Source organism: Symphalangus syndactylus, chromosome 7, assembly GCF_028878055.3.
Source record: "Symphalangus syndactylus isolate Jambi chromosome 7, NHGRI_mSymSyn1-v2.1_pri, whole genome shotgun sequence".
Classification (NCBI taxonomy): Eukaryota; Metazoa; Chordata; class Mammalia; order Primates; family Hylobatidae; genus Symphalangus; species Symphalangus syndactylus.
The window spans coordinates 127,826,143-127,841,068 of NC_072429.2; the positions used below are offsets into that span (position 1 = coordinate 127,826,143).

A 14,926-nucleotide genomic window follows, 5' to 3' on the forward strand; every position below is an offset into this window, starting at 1 on the left:
AGGAAATCAACATGGCACATGGATACATATGTAACAAACCTGCACATTGTGCACATGTACCCTAAAACCTAAAGTATAATAATAATAAAAAAAAAAGTAAAAAAAAAAAAAAGAGGATCTTGATGAACTGGCATGGGAAGAGTGGTGTGATATTTGATCTGAGAGGTAGGCAGAGGTCATAGAATGTGTGCTTTGTTAATCAGAAAAAGGAATCTGGTGGGAAGCTACTAGAGGGGTGTGTGTCTGTTATGTTTGTCTTTTGTGCACACGTGTGAATGTGCTTTTATAAGCTTGGAGCTACAGTTTTGATTTCTTCTATTTTTTCATATGTACAAAATGTATAAGAAATAATTTAATAACAATCTATGTGCCATTGCCCTTTAAGAAGAGAAATATTAAAAATAACCTATTTTATTTTCCTCATGATTCCATTACTATATTCTCTTCACTTTTTTGCTCCCATCATCTTTCCAAGACATAACCTCTAACAAGAATTTGATGACTTTCATTACTATTCCTGTCTTCACACTTTTAGAGCACATGTAAGCATCCTTGAATAATTACAATATTGTTTGGCAAATTTGTAACATTTACATATATAACATCATATTGAATGTTTTCTGCAACTGCTTTTTTTCTTCAATATTATGTTTGTGAGATGTATCCATATTGATTTTGTTGTATGTAATGTAACAATTTTGTTTTCCATTCTATTGCAAATCAGTATTTTGATTTTTTTTTTCAAAATGTTTACTATCACAAAACACTGCCACAGTGAACGTTCTGGTATGCCTTATTGTTTGAGAGGTAGTCTAAGGCAGTGATTCCTAATCTTTTTCAATATGCATAAAATATGCATAAACATAATAATTCAGACGAGACTGCTTAAGGCGAGAGACAGACCATGGGCTGAGGGGAGGAGTGCCTCAGCCCAGCAGTAATCCATTAAGATACATGGCATTAACATTCTTCCTCTGCCTGATCTATCAATTTCTGAGAAGGTTATGAAAAAAATCTCCATTTATGAGTGTGGAATTATCAAATCAATTTTGTCAGTTTTTGCTTTGTATATTTTGTCCTTATGATATTAGATTCATTAACATTTAGAATTTTTATATCTTTCTGGTGAATTACTCCACTTTATCACTAGGCTGTGATCCACTTTGTCATTGGAGGTTTTGTTAAGCAGGGAAGGCTATGATCTGACTTATGCTTTAAAATGATTATCTTAATTGTCATATGGAGAATGGAGTGTAGGGAGAAAAGAACAGAGAAGATGGTGATCAATTAGGAGGTTCCTGAAGCCAACTAGGAGAGACAGGATGGCACCCAGGATGAGGATGGTTGTCCTAGACAAACACATGTTTATGGTATGTTTTGAGTTGATGGGATTTTCTGATTAAACAGATGTGAGTGTGAAATAAAAGGGGACATATTCGGGATAATACTTTGATATTTGCTTTGAGCAATTGACTGAAAGTTATGACAGTGTCCTCGTCTTCTGACATGTTAAGGTGTGGCACAGTATAATGTCCAAAAATGGCTGAAGTCATAGTTCCATATTCTATCAGAACCCAGCCAGTCCCACAAGTAGAGTCTATGGTTCCCTCCCTTCAACCTGGTCAGATCTCTGTGACTTCCTTAGCTACGAGTAGGGAACGGTGCTCTATGTGACTTCTGATGTTAGATCTTGCAGGTGGATACAGTTTCTCCCTGGTTCTCTCTTGGGATGATTCCCCTTGGAACCCAGGTGCCATGCTGTGAAGAGACCTAGACAACATGGAGATACTCATTTGGAGAAGAATGGAGATCCCTGGCCCTCAGCCCCAGGTGAGCTTCAGAGCTAGCACCAACTTACCAACCAAGTGATTAAGCCACCTTGGAAATTGACCATTCAGCCTCTATTTCAGCTGTCCAACTAAGGCTACATGAGGGAAGGACAAGCCTTTCCTGCTAACTTCTTCCCAAATTGCAGATTTGTTTTTTTAAAAAAGAGGTGAAAAGATTTAGGGTTATTGTTTTCTTAAGTCACCAACTCTTGTTTTTTTTTTTTTATGCATCAATAGATAACTGGAACAAATAAATGGAAGAATATGTTGCAGAAAGAGGGTAGGACATTGAAAGACAGCTCTCTTTTGGTTGTGTTGAGATTCATATTGACACTTTTTAAAATATTTCAAATGAACAATTAGACACAAATGTCAGACATTCATTGGAGGGATCAGAACTACAAATGAAAATTTGGGAATCATTGATATATAGATAATATTTAAACATACAGGGCTGGGTAAGTTTATTAAAAAGAGATCTTGTTCGTAAGGAAGAAAATAATGTCATTGATTCTAACATAATTATTGCTTCATTGGGTTATTGATTTCTCTATTTATTCAACAAATATTCTAGGACATCCTAAATGTATTATAAACTGTAAAATGTCTTAGGCATGAATCTGCCTATATAGAGTTTATATTTATCAGGGTTACTTTAGACTTTGGTTTTATTTAAAATTAATTTTATATAATACATTTGGTACCTATAGACTTTCTTGAGTAATCACTCTAGTTTCCATACCATTTTTTAATTTTCTTTAATTTTATTATGACTAATAAGTTAGGCACAACAAACTACTTTTTAAAAAATTATTATTATACTTTAAGTTCTAGGGTACATGTGCACAACGTGCAGGTCTGATACATAGGTATGCATGTGGCATGTTGGTTTGCTGCACCCATCAACTCATCATTTACATTAGGTATTTCTCCTAATGCTATCCCTTCCCCAGACTCCCACTCCCTGTCAGGCCTCCTTGTGTGATGTTCCCCGCCCTGTGTCGAAGTGATCTCTTTGTTCAATTCCCACCTATAAGTGAGAACATGTGGTGTTTGGTTTTCTGTCCTTGTGATGATTTGCTGAGAATGATGGTTTCCAGCTTCATCTATGTCCCTGCAAAGGACATGAACTCATCCTTTTATATGGCTGCATAGTATTCCATGGTGTATATGTGCCGCATTTTCTTAATTCAGTCTATCCTTGATGGACATTTGGGTTGGTTCCAAGTCTTTGCTATTGTGAATAGTGCCACAATAAACATACACGTGCATGTGTATTTATAGTAGCATGATTTATAATCCTTTGGGTATATACCCAGTAATGGGATTGCTGGGTAATTCTAGTTCTAGATCTCTAGGAATTGCCACACTGTCTTCCACAATGGTTGAACTAATTTAAACTGCCACCAACAGTGTAAAAGCATTTCTATTTCTCCACATCCTCTCCAGCATCTGTTGTTTCCTGACTTTTAATGATTGCCATTCTAACTGGCATGAGATGGTATCTCATTGTGGTTTTGATTTGCATTTCTCCGATGACCAGTGATAATGAGCATTTTCTCATGTGTCTGTTGGCTGCATAGATGTCTTCTTTTGAGAACTGTCTGTTCATGTCCTTTGCCCACTTTTTCTTGGGGTTGTTTTTTTTTTTTTTTCTTGTAAATTTGTTTGAGTTATTTGTAGATTCTGGATATTAGCTCTTTGTCAGATGGGTAGATTGCAAAAATTTTCTCCCATTCTGTAGGTTGCCTGTTCACTCTGATGGTAGTTTCTTTTGCTGTGCAAAAGCTCTTTAGTTTAATTAGATCCCATTTGTCTATTTCGGCTTTTGTTGCCATTGCTTTTGGTGTTTTAATCATGAAGTCCTTGCCCATGCCTATGTCCTGAATGGTATTGCCTAGGTTTTCTTCTAGAGTTTTTATGATTTTAGGTCTGACATTTAAGTCTTTAATCCATCTTGAATTAATTTTTGTATAAGGTGTAAGGAAGGGATCCAGTTTCAGCTTTCTACATAAAGCTAGTCAGATTTCCCAGCACCATTTATTAAACAGGGAATCCTTCCCCATTGCTTGTTTTTGTCAGGTTTGTCAAAGATCAGATGGTTGTAGTTGTGTGGTGTTATTTCTGAGGCTTCTGTTCTGCTCCATTGGTCTATACATCTGAACAAACATTTTTATATAGAGAGGTCTTCATTTTATTTTTACACAGAGTAGTCTATATATCTTATACAAATCATGAGTTTCTCCACTAAATTGAGGATTAAGATTTTCTGGATGGATCTACTCACCTGAGGAATAAATTTTGCTTTTGAGTGATATGATATCAAACTGGTAGGTGTTTATCTAGCAGTTTCATAGAGCTTAGGGAATCCTTGTCATTGCTAGAGGAGGGAGAAGATGAGGAAGTTGGGAAACCAGAAACTTCGAAAGAGCATCTCCACTTTTAACTGTTTTATGCATTTATATTTCTCATAAGTGTTCTATTTAAAAACATAAAAATCATGGACTTTATTCAAACGTCCCCTTTCAATTAATAGTTGTGAACTCAAGTCCTATTTGAAAGGAATAAGTTCAATAACATAGATAAAATTCCTCAGTAAGCTTGATTACTTCTATCTGATCTACTATCATTATTCTTTCTGACCTGGATGCAGCTTTTGGTTGTATGCCATGCACAGATATTTTATAACATAATTCAGTTTATCTTCAGATTTGGAAGACCCAACATTACTTTGAAGGATAAATGTTGGAAATGATAGGTGAAAATAGCCCCTGTTATACTTAAAGCCCTAGAAATTATTAGATAAGCAAACCCTAATTTGTCTTGTTTTAGCATTTGCCCTAATATATAAATACATTAAATTTCTTAATTTGACAATTATTTAATAAAATTTAACAGCAATTCTTTGGGTCTTTTAAAATGAAATTTACTTAGTGGTTATCATGCAAAATTCTTCATGCATAGTCTCTCAGCAACTACCCCAAATTAACCTGTAAAATAGATTATCAACCTTATTTTGCAAATGCAAAACCCGACTTTTGGGGAACATTACAGCCATTACTAAACAAATGTAGGTACTGGCCAGGTGTGGTGGTTCACACCTGTAATCCCAGCACTTTGGGAGGCCTAGGCAGGCAGATGGATCACTTGAAACCAGGAGTTCAAGGGAAACCCCATTTCTACAAAAACACAAAAATTAGCCAGACATGGTGGCAGGTGCCTGTAGTCCCAGCTACTTTGGAGGCCAAGGCAGGAGGATTGCTTGAGCCCTGGAGGTGGAGGTTGCAGTGAGCCAAGATAGCATTACTGCACTCCAACCTGGGCAACAGAGTGAGACCCTGTCTCAAAAAAAAAAAAAGAAAAAAAGTAGGTCCTTCTGGTTCCAGAGCCAAGACTCTCAACCACATAGCCTCTCAGTCTATTGCTCTGCAGGAAACCTTGGAGTCTCAGCACCCTCATTCTGTTGGAAAGAAAGCTGAGGCATTCACAGATGAAGAGATTTGTCTAGGTCTGGTAAACAGTTGACCCAGGATTCAAACTTAGTTGCATCTGGCTCCAAATCCAGGGCTTTTCCTACTCTCCTATCTCACCCCAGCCATTTTGTTTGAGCTTGGTCACTGTAAGGAGTTGTGTATTTTCTTTCCCAACAGTACTGCTGGCCTATAAAATAGGAGCTTCTACTCTTTTGCAAATACTGAGTTGATACTTTCTGCTCTTCTCTTTACCTCTGACATATTTTCCTCAAAAAGAGAAATTAGAGATTTTAAAAACAGTCACTTTGTGACTTCTCTTGGCTCCCTTTTATGGGATCTGCTTGCCTGCAGACAAGACACTCTCCTCCATAAGCTAAGCTGACCAGTGTAGACTACAGTGTAGACCAATGTAGACATCAGTTTTATCAGAAAAACCCTGTAGTGTTACTACTGTGCCTGTGACTGGGTTTAATTTAGCAGAAAAGCAGAAGAAAGGTTTATTTTGAACCCAGTTCCAAAATACTCTAGTCTTACTTAGTAACAAGGCTATTTTTTCCTGTATTATTTCTGTTTCTGTGTTTTAGATAATTCAATATCCAAAGAGAGAAAAGCAGCTCCAGTTGTAAAGTAAGGATTTGGGTAGCCATCACCTGCTCAGCATCCTTAGAAATGCATGTCTCTCAATATTTTGTAAAACCCATAGGAAACTCATTTTCAAGACCCTACCTCTCCCTTTTTATGTGTGTTGCAGCTTCTAAACCCTTTCTATATAGGAATTCTGGAGCTGCAACTGAAAGAAGGGGTTAACTATTTAGACTGCCCTAGAAGCTTCAATATAGATGATCATTTGGTTCCTGTAAAAACTCCAATAGTCATAGATTACTTTAACAAATTACAAAAGTATCAGCTAGGATCAAGAGTTTCTTGACTCGTGGAACTAATTTTGATCTACGAAGCCACTGGTCAGTTCTGGAATTGACATAATCACCTGGACCTTAAATTAAGAAACCGTGGTAACAAAGCTGCATATGCTGAAAGAAAGTGTCAGGGATCTAAACAGGCACTGTCAATGCCACCACTCATTTTAATATCCATGAGATGGTTGATGTCCTTCAGGCCCAACACAGTTCTTTCTAAGGTTCCTGAGCCTGAACGCATGTGCATGACCACTCCACTGCAAACATCCCTCTGTCAAAGAGAAGATGAGGAGTAAGCAAAATTAGACCGTGGCTCTCTAGTTTCCCCTCAAAGCTGCCAATGAATGAGAGCATCAGCTGCACCAGATTGGGCTCACCAGGACTCTCATCCTTTACTGAACACGCTCCACCCAAGCTGTGAGGCATATCCTGTGAATAGGGATGACTCAGCCTCAACAGGTGTCTGATGGCCTTGCCAACCAACCGCCTGTTTCAATGGACAGGAGCAGCAGCACATTCTTGGCGGCATGCAAAGACTGTGATGAATAGGATGCTGTGTCTCTTCACAGAGGGCAGGGATTGGGTTGGGCGCAGGTGTGAATGGCAGACCCAAGTGCATAAATGCATATTCTCAATTCCAGTAGGATGTCCTGCCAACTGGCACATCAGCAGCCTTTTGGTTTCTGAAACATCCCTAGGTAGTTCTCTTCCATGGAACCTCTGTGTCAACATCATCTCTCAGTGAAACTACAGAAATACCTTACAAATTTTCTAAATTTTAACTTTTCAAGATACTTACATACCTATTACTGTATAAGCAACTTTTTATGCTACGGAAGTGTTGATGTTATGACGTATATCATATAGAGAAATAAACTAAAGTGCATACAAAGTGAATTTTCAAAGGCACATAGTTTACCCAGGAAGGAACAGGGCAAAATCCATCTCCCTTAATTCTCAGCCCTGTGTTTTTTCTAACACTCCTTATTGCTAAAATATACATGATTTACACTTAATTCTGAGAAACTCCTGGGAGAAAGTTAAATTGTATTGTTCTGAAATAGATGGGATTGGAGGGCCGTGAGTTCATTCATGTGTTTTTTCTAATATTCATCTACTTATTCAGTTATTGTTTGTAATTAAATAAAAAGGGATGAAGATAGTCGTGTACCCATGCAAATAGATCATCATCCTGGGCTATTTATTATCCAAGGGCATTTCTTAGCCAGTACTGTGGAAATCACTTGATTCCATGGTGCCAAGATGATAACTATTAATATGATTACATGAATTTTCCTCATCTTCAATTAATGGTGACTTCAACAAGGCATGAGTATCTTCCTTGTTCTTGGATATAAACTCTGATAGATGATCCACAACTGCTTTGGTGACTTCACAGTCCCAGAATTCTTATATCTTTCTGTTCTACCATCCTCTACTCTCATCTTCCAACTTATGTTTTAAGCTGTTCAACTTTATTTTCAAGTTTATGATTCAATTCTATTCAAAATATTTACATTATATCTTACCCAAAGGAGAAAGGAGACAGAAAAAAAAAATACTTCTTTTCCTTACAGATACTTCCTGGGAGTTACTTGTAGCAAATCTTACAATCTATTGGGTAGCACTTACCCAAATGACCAGGTCTATCTTTTCAGGGAAGACTTAGAAATGAGGTCTATAATTTGGAAACCATATGCCCAGCTAGTGCTGGGGAGTTTTATAACTGAGGGAGCCTTGGACATTGGATTTTGGTGGACAACCAGTGTGCAGTGCATTTAGTGGGTAGAAATCAGAAATCAGAAATCACAGACAGCAGTGACCATCTCATATAGCATGAAAGCTCAGCATTTGTGAAATAAAATGGAAACTATAACACTGGGAAACATAGGCAGAAATAGCCAATGAAAGGCATTTCAAAAAACAAGAATAGGAAAGCTAATTTTTACTGAGTGCTTTCAACGTAAATGCTCTATTGGTTTTCAACCTGACTGTGTTAGTTTATTTTCATACTGCCATAACGAACTGCCCAAGACTGGGTAATTTATAAAGGAAAGCAGTTTAATTGAGTCACAGTTCAGCATGACTGGGGAGGCCTCAGGAAACTTAGAATCATGGCAGAAGGTGAAGGGGAAGCAAGGCACTTCTTCACAAGAAGACAGGAAGGAGAAGTGCTGAGTGAAGCAGGCAGCACCCATTATAAAACTATCAGAACTCCTGAGAACTCGCTCACTATTATGAGAACAGCATGGGGGAAACTGCTCCATCAATGAATTGCCACCACCTGGTCTCTCCCTTGACATGTGAGGATTATAGGGATTACAATTCAAGATGAGATTTGGATGGGGATACAAAGCCTGACCATATCACTAACTCTCATGCGTAAAGGCCCTGTGAGATAGCTACTGTTTCTATAGCAATTTTACAGGTAAGGAAACTAAGATACAAGCAAGTTAAGTCAATTGCCCAGGGTTTCACAGCTAGAAAATTACAGTTAGAATTCATGTCAATGTCATTTGATCCCCAAACTTCTATTAACTATTGCCTTGCAGTTGTTCCCACATGATCACATTTTAGCCTCTCATTGAAGAGACTTCATGTGATTTGTGTTTTATGGACAAAAACACTAGTGATGAAGAAACATGTTTGTGCTCACACAGACAAGTGGCCCAAAGGAAGTTTTGAACCAATTTTTCCCACTATGCCAAGGTATATATAGATTTATGTATTAACCTTAAAATCAATTTATAAGAGAACAGCAATAATTAAGGAGGAGAGAGAGAAAATGCCTGCACAGGGTCCTTTATTTGACCATTTCTCAATGCAATGATGATTTTCATCACCTTCATTATACTTGAACAGAGCTCAATGGGTAAATCAATATGTTGCTGACATGCCTGGAGTAGATCAATTGTTTTTGATTTGATTGATTATTCAATTACGGAGCCATGAGTTTGATTGACCTTGCGAAACTGGGTAAAAAAAAAACTCCTTGGGACCACCTAAGCATTCTGGCAGTATTTAAAATGTGTTTCTCAATGATGCATGAGGAAAAACACATAAAACATGTCTGAGGTAGGATTAGGGAGGATTATGAGCAATTTGGGAAGATAAGAGCTTATAGAAGAGTTACAACACAACACCAACTTGGCTGTAGCATTTAAATTGTTTTCAAATTTCAACTAATACTAGTTGGCTGTGACAGTATTTTCTGCTTTTAAAGGAGGTCATGGATATAAAAATATGAGAAACACTGGTTGATAACGCTGATAAAATTTGGCTTTGCTATTTGGTGGCTGTAGACTCAAAGCTCTTGCCATGATACCATGGTGCCTCTCAGTAAATCAAATCATGCACATATTCACTATTCCTTCCCACAACATGACTAAAAGAAAACTTAATTCTGAGTGAAACTGAAGCATTTTACAAGGTGATCATCTTTTTGAAAGATAATGAATAAAAATTACTACACCTCGCTGAGTACCAGTGGTGTGTATTGCATTTGATATAATATTGTCTCTTTTGATTGTCTGAACAACTGTATAGCGTTAAGTGTTATAATCCCCCATTTTTTCAGATAAACACCTGGGGCTTCAGAGGCGTTGCCTAATCTCACAAAATTTTTCACAAGTTAACACTTTTTCTCAAGGTCTCTCCAGGATAAGGACAAACAGAGTCTCTTTTTTGATATTCTGGGACTGACAATTCAAAAAGGAAATTAAGTACCACTGAACCAGAGACAGTAATACAAACTGCAGAATAAAGGGATATAAATACAAAAAAAAAAAACCACTATACCTTCAAGATGTTTATTTTTCAGAGTCATTGTAACTTTTATAATCTTTAAAAATTACATATGTGATGGTTCGGTACATGGATGTGGCAATGGGCTAGAGCCTGTCATAGAAGACAAATGTTTCTCTGACAAATATTTCCAGACAGGATGTTTGCAATACAAGTTACGTATTTATAATGTACTGATTGCAAATTAGTCTATTCACTTTGTTAAAGCACTAACGAAAATCCGGCTAGTAATACAAGCTAGCTTCCTCTGTCTTTATTGGCATGCGTTTGTACATTTCAATTCAATTCATTAGGCTCTGTCAAACACCTATTATGTGCTAGGTCCTGCCTTATGTAGATGGGATTTGATCTCTTCATACTATTGCAGTAGTAATATTAGCCGTTGTTGTTGTTGTTTATAATATTGATGTTGAAAATGTTACTTTTATTTATTTTTTTCTTAGTCAAGTAATTCATATTAATCACAGAAAATAATACAAAATAAAGATAAGTCCAATGAAAACACACATACAGAATCCCATCATCTGAAGATCATCATTATTAGCTTATCAATAAATAAGAGCATCCACATACATTTATCAGTGCTTATTAATGTCTAAATCAGCTTTCCAACCTCAGCACCAGTGATTGTTTGGCCAGACAATTCTTTGGTTGGGTAGCTGTTCTGTGTATGGTAGGACATGTAAGAGCATTCCTGATTTCTACCCACTAAATGCCAATAGCATCACCACCCCTCACCTCCAGCTGTAACAACCAAAAAATATCTCTAGACATGCCAAGTGTCCCCTGGGGACTAAAATCACCCTAGCTGAGAGCCACACTGGGCCAAAATGTAACAAATGCAGCATTTCATTATAACAGCATCAGGAGATAACTATTATTGTTACCTTATTTAACAGCCAAGGAAACTGGTGATCAGAAACACTAAATCACCTGGGCTGATCTCTTCAGCATTTAAAGGTAAGAATGAAGATTTAAACACAGCTGTGACTGTCCACAAGTCTCACTCTCTCTCTCCCCCATCCCCATTTCTCTCTTCACCTTCCCCTCCCCGACCCTCGCTCCCTTTTAGAAGAATGAAATAATAATAAAACATACCATCATGAAACCTGTCTTTCTCGCTGTTTAACAAAATATAATGTGTGTCTTTCCCTGTAGGTATATATAGATCTAAACCATTATTTTATATTGTTTTATTTTATTTTTTCGAGACAGGGTCTTGCTTTGTCGCCCAGGCTGGAATGCAGTGGCACCATCTTGGCTCACTGCAACCTGTGCCTCCTGGGCTCAAGCGATTCTCCTGCCTCAGCTTCCCAAGAAGCTGGGTTACAAGCTTGCGCCATCACACATGGCTCATTTTTGTATTTTTAGTAGAGTGGGAGTTTCACCATGTTGGCCAGGCTGGTCTCAAACTCCTGACCTCAAGTGATCCACCCGCCGTGGCTTCCCAAAGTGCTGGGATTATAGGTGTAAGCCACTGTGCCCAGCCTTAAATCATTATTTTAAATGATAATCCAATATTCACATATAAGGATATCCGTTATTAATTTAGCTAATTATTCATTGTTGAACATTTGTCATTTCTTGTTTTCAGTGTTACAAACAACACTCCGAAAAGCATCCTTCTACCTTTATCTGTGCATACTGATTTTTAAAAATGTTCCATTAATTGGAATTTCAGCAAGAAATTTAATCCAAAGGTGACATTTCTGAGAGGCAATTGTGGTAATACTAATGCTTATGCCAGAACAGATAACAGCCATAAACCGGATTTTCCTAGGAAACTCTTACGTATTTTTATCCACGTTTCAGTCACTTTTCCAAAATTAGCACACATTAGCGAAATAATTTTTTGTTATTTAGATTTGTTTTCTTTTTCCAAGAAGATCGCAAAATTTTCTATAAATTCATCAGATCTTCCCAAGAAACAGAACAATTTCTGCTCAAATAAAGAGTGTGAGAATCTAAACTATAATTGTCAGACTCCAGGCACACAGTTATCTCATAATCGAATACTGCTTCCTATCAGAAGTATCCAGTGTTTCTGTCTCACATTGGCTGATTTCTACATAATCTATTTACCTTTCACAGTTTCCTCAATTTGTTGGAACACAGAACTACATTTCTACTTTTCATAATCATTTATTCTATTCAATAATGATTGAATATTCCATGACAGGCAGCATGCCAGACACTGAAGGTACAAATATGTTCAACATTCATCAGCTCTTAGCAGTATGTATATAATATACAGACTTTTGAAACATAAAACATTAAGTTTTCCAGTTCTTATACCGGTCTGTTTACCCAGGACCTCAGTTCTCTGAGCTTTTGTGCCTCCATTGCTCTTCTTCATGGAATGTCCTATCTGTCTATGCTATACCTACTATTGTCTATCTGAAGGACAATATCTCTTTATTCAAAATCTAGGGTAAGTATTGTGTTTTTGGTGAAGACTTCAGTGTCCCCTAAGCACTACATTTCTGTGCTCTAACTTGGGCAATATCTCCATTAAGGCACTTTTCATCCCTTTTGTAATTATTTACTTACTTGTCTTCCTTGAGAAGCAGACACAGTAATCTTTATCTTTGTGTCTTAAGATCCTAGGTGTTTAGCACATGATAGGTACTAAATAAACTCTCACTGAATAAATGAGGGGAGGAAAAGAAGGGCAATGTGTAAGTATTCTTGGTCTTGCTCTCACAATGTCCAAAGTTTCCCCAGGGGCCAGGTAAGAGTGTGTAATTCATCCAGAAGTGGTAGGGCCCATACTATTAATAAGAGAACTCGCCTGATGGTAGCAGCTTCCCTGCTTTTCTCTTACAGAGTTATTAAATCCTAAGGCCCCATGGGGAATACAGAGGAACTCAATTCTATGCAAAGACATAAACTGGAAAATTAAAAGTGAGCATGAAAGCCGAGAACAATCTCCCTGCTGGTCATCAAACAAGTTCTAGACAGTTCTAGGCTTCCAAACGGGTCTATTTGAATAATTCCTGAGAAGCCAAGTAATCTTGTGTGGTTAACAGAAAAAGAGCAAGCAGAAACCAGGTAAGCAAATGCTGATCAAAAAGCCTCACCTTCACACTGTTGTGCTCATCACTTCCTTGTTGATTTTACCTACAAGAATGAAAGAATCTCAAGAGTCAGGACCGTGCAATTGATTTCTTTTTATAACCTCAGTGTTTTTCCCAGTGCCTGATACAGAGTAGGTCCCTATTTCATGGTTGTTGAGTTGCAGGACAGCCTCCATTTCCCCACAGGAATTTTTCATAGACACACAGGAACTGAAAGAAAATCTACCTTGGGTACTCTAGATGCTTTCAAGAGAGAAAGGCCTGGCCGGGCACGGTGGCTCACACCTGTAATCCCAGCACTTTGGGAGGCTGAGACGGGTGGATCACGAGGTCAGGAGATCGAGACCTTCCTGGTAATACGGTGAAACCCCATCTCTACCAAAAATACAAAAAATTAGCCGGCCTGGTGGCGGGCACCTGTAGTCCCAGCTACTTGGGAGGCTGAGGCGGGAGAATGGCGTGAACCCGGGAGGGGAGCTTGCAGTGAGCCTAGATTGCGCCATTGCACTCCAGCCTGGCCAATAGAGCGAGACTCCGTCTCAAAAAAAAAAAAAAAAAAATAGAGAAAGACCTTACCTGCAGTCATCTTAGACTTTTGAAAAATGATCTAGTTCCAGCAGTGGGCTGGAACGACCTCATACTGACTTGTTAGCAGCCACTTGTTACATTAATTTCAAGGAATTTTGTGAGCCGCTTCCAAAAACCTGGCAGTTTGAAATTGGCATGGAGAGGGCATTTACACCACAGAAACTGGCAAACACTACAAATCAGAGTCTTCCCCTCCCCTTCCCAGAAAGCCATATTCCCGTCACACCACTTTCTAGTTCTAAGTCTTGGGATCTAGCTTTTGTTTTTAAATAACCCTCTACTGGATTCAGACCCTTAGTAGTTTCAGCTAAAAACAATCTTTACTTATACAGGTAATGACTGACAGTACAGGGAAAGAGAAAAGAAATAAATTTATGTCTAAAATTAGGTTTAATATAGTGCCTCTTAATGACCTTTTTAAAATTAAAAGTTACAGGTATAGAACGTATACTTTGAACTAAGAATTGATTCTTAGGATAAGTTTCTTAGTAGTCTGAGCTCCGAATTCCACATCTGCAGTTGAGGCTGAATAACTAATTACCACAAGTGGTAAACAAAATAATGTACAAAAGATTAATAACAACAATTTCTTGACATATACCACATAAGCACTTATGAACAGATGTTGTTTCAGCCCTCAACTCCTTAGCTGAAGTTCATAGAGATAGCTTTATTTTGAATTCAGAGGTCTTAGATTTTCAGAAAGATAATGTATTAGTCTGTTCTCATGCTGCTATAAGGACATAACTAAGACTGGGTAATTTATAAAGGAAAGAGGCGTAATTGACTCACAGTTCCACTGGGCTGGAGAGGACTTAGGAAACTTACAATCATGGTGGAAGGGGTAGCAAACACGTCCTTCTTCACATGTTGGCAGCAAGGAGAAGTGCAGAGCAAGATGGGGAATGGCCCCTTATAAAACCACCAGCTATCATGAGACCTCATTCACTATCATGAGAACAGCAGCATGGGGGCAACCACCCCCATGATTCAATTACCTCCCACTAGGTCACTCTCATGACACGTGGGGATTATGGGTGCTAAAAATTAAGATGAGATTTGGATGGGGATATAGCCAAACCATGTCAGGTAATATAATTTACATATCATATGTAGAAGAGGTGTGTGTGTGTGTGTGTGTGTGTGTGTGTGTGTGTGAACTATCTAAGAAGGGTCTTGAGTAGCTCTCTGTAACCAAACATATTAACTCCTCTGCAGTGAAATGCATGAAGATACAC

General features: G+C 37.9%; 1 long non-coding RNA gene across 1 annotated transcript; it reads right to left on the minus strand.

Annotated features, from left to right (window-relative positions):
• Positions 1 to 1,435: 1,435 nt before the first annotated feature.
• On the minus strand, positions 1,436 to 14,572 carry LOC129486818 (uncharacterized). The gene is made up of 4 exons (XR_008659104.1): positions 14,517 to 14,572; positions 13,104 to 13,143; positions 4,117 to 4,209; positions 1,436 to 1,770 (listed from the first exon to the last, which is right to left on the minus strand). It is a non-coding gene; the product is annotated as an uncharacterized lncRNA (long non-coding RNA).
• Between the last annotated feature and the right edge of the window lie 354 nt (positions 14,573 to 14,926).